Source organism: Grammomys surdaster, unplaced genomic scaffold (assembly GCF_004785775.1).
Source record: "Grammomys surdaster isolate TR1022 unplaced genomic scaffold, NIH_TR_1.0 125789, whole genome shotgun sequence".
In the NCBI taxonomy this organism is placed as follows: domain Eukaryota; kingdom Metazoa; phylum Chordata; class Mammalia; order Rodentia; family Muridae; genus Grammomys; species Grammomys surdaster.
This window is the reverse complement of record NW_021620620.1, coordinates 447,239-449,991: the sequence shown is the minus strand read 5'-3', so window position 1 is coordinate 449,991 and position 2,753 is coordinate 447,239. Positions and strand designations below refer to the sequence as shown.

The 2,753-nt window shown below is 34.6% G+C and overlaps 1 pseudogene; it reads left to right on the top strand.

The window, feature by feature from the left end:
- Positions 1 to 1,035: 1,035 nt before the first annotated feature.
- LOC114640204 lies at positions 1,036 to 1,804 on the top strand (annotated as a pseudogene).
- Positions 1,805 to 2,753: the final 949 nt, after the last annotated feature.

The window sequence follows — 2,753 nt, the reverse complement described above, 5'->3', positions numbered from 1 at the left end:
TATAAACAAATGAAAAAATTGAATGAGAAAGAAGTCAGGGAAACAACATCTTTCGGCGTAGCCTCCAATGACATCAGTTATCTTGGAGGTCTCTCTAACCAAGCAAGTAAAAGACGTACATGATAAAACTTTCAAATTTTTGAAGAAAGAAATTGAAGATATTAGAAGATTAAAAAATCTTCATGCTCATTGATTGGTAGGATTAATTTTACTAATGATTATTGTAAAAAGAGCCATTCTGCCAAAAGCAATCTACAAAATCAATGCAATCCTAATTCAAATTCTAGTATGACTCTGCACTGATTTTGAAAGGGCTATTTTCAAATTCATATAGAAATATAAAAGCTCGAGATAGCTAAAACAATCCTAAATAATAAAAGAGTTGCTAGAGGTATTACCCTTCCTGAACACAAATTGTACTATACAGCTATAATGATAAAAAAAATTGTCATGACATAAAAACGGGGATGTTTATCAGTGAAATTGAATTGAAGACATGGATATAAATCCACATACCTATCAATGCCTGATTTTTTTTTTATAACAAAGCCAGACATACACAATGGAAAAAAGGCAGAAATTTCAACAGATGACACTGGTCCAATGGTATGGATGAGGAATCCAAATAGATTGATACTTAGCAACCTGTCCAAAATTCAAGTCCAAGAGGTCAAAGACCTCAAAATACAACCAAATACACTGCATCTAAAAGAAAAAAGTGAGGAAATAGCCTTGAGCACATTGACAAAGGATATGTCTTTCTTAACAGAACATTGGTAATGTAGGCATTAAGATCAAAAATTAATAAATGGGACCTCATGAGACTAAAATGCTTCTATAGACAAGTGACACCTTCATTGAGATAAAGCAACAACCTCTAGAATAGGAAAGATTTTTTACCAACTACACATCTGATAGAGGTCTAATATCTAAAATACATAAAGAACTTTTCAAAAACCTAGATATTGGCTCTTCTGGCTTTGCCTTCCATCGAACCTCACTGGCCTCAGGATACTTGAAGGGTTTTACCCAAAGATGGACATCAGACCAAATCACACGATTTATATCAACAATATGAATGACAAAATTAAAAAAGAAGAATTGAAGAGATCTCTGTATGCCCTGTTCTTACTTTGGACATGTAGTAGATATTGTGGCCTTTAAAGACCATGAAGATGAGGGGACAGGCTTTTGTTATATTTAAGAAACTGGGTTCATCCACAAATGCTTTGAGACAGTTACAAGGTTTCCATTTTATGGTAAACCAGTGAGAATTCAGTATGCAAAAACAGATTCCGATATAATATCTAAAATATGTGGTACTTTCGTTGACAAGGAAAAGAAAAAAGAAAAGAAGAAAGCTAAGAACATGGAAGAGGCTGCACCAGCTGCAAACAAGAAGCCTGGTCAGGGAACACCAAATTCAGCTAATACCCAAGGAAATGTTGCTCCAAATCCTCAGGTCCCTGATTACCCTCCAAACTATATCCTATTCCTTAATAACTTACCAGAGGAGATGAATGAGATGATGTTATCCATGTTGTTCAACCAGTTCCCTGGTTTCAAGGAGGTTCTCTTGGTACCAGGAAGACTTGACATAGCATTTGTAGAATTTGAAAATGATGGACAGACTGGAGCTGCCAGAGATGCTCTGCAAGGGTCTAAAATCACAACGTCCCATGCCATGAAGATTACCTATGCCAAAAAAATAACATGTGGAATGCCAGTGTTAAAGGACTTGGTATTATTTATAGTGTTTGTTTTGATAACATTTGATCAAGTCATTTTAAACGGTTGGAAGTGAAGATGAAATTTTGGGAAAAGAGTTACCTAATTTTGTTTTATTTTATTGAACTATGAAATACGGAGCCTTAATTTTGTACAATAAACTTTTATTTGTATTCTGAAAAAAACTAGATATTGAGAAAGCAAATAACCCAATTAAAAACTGAGGTGCATAGTTAAACAGAAGATTATTAAAAGAGGAAACTCAAAATGCCCGAGAACATTTAAAGAAATGTACAGTGTCTTTGGCCATCAAGCAAATGTTAATCAAAACTACATTGAGATCATTTTGAACCCTTAAGAATGGCTGAAATCAGTAAGACAAGTAACAGCTCATGTTGGTGAGGATATAGAGCAAGAAGAACAGTCCTCCTTTATTGCTGGGAGTACAAACGTGTACAGCTACTTAGAAAATAAGTGTGGTAGCTCCTCAGGAATGTGGAAATTGATCTACCTCAAGATCAAGCTACATCACTCTTCTATCTATACCAAAGGACACTTCATTATAGCAGGAAGATGCTTGCCCAAGCACATTTACTAATGCTTTATTCATAATATCCTGAAAATAAAAGTAACCTAGAGATTCTTCAACAAACGAAAAAAGAAAATGTCACATATTTACACAATGGAATATTGCTCTGCCATTAAAAAATAAAATCATAAAATTCAAAAAATAAATGGATGAAATTAGAAAAATTCATCCTAAATTAGGTAACCCAGACCCATGAAGGCAACATGGCATGTTTTTGATTAGATATATATATTAGCTGTTAAGTAAATGATAACCAAGCTACAATCCACAGAACCGCACAGGTTAAATGTAGTGTAAGAGTCTAGCCAGAGATAGACAGACCTCGGTAGGAACAGAAAATATGGATGGATTCAGGTGGCAAAGAGACTGAAATCGAAGGATCAAGTGGAGAAGGAGAAATAAAAAGAACAATGGAAGAACATGGAGAGACAGACAG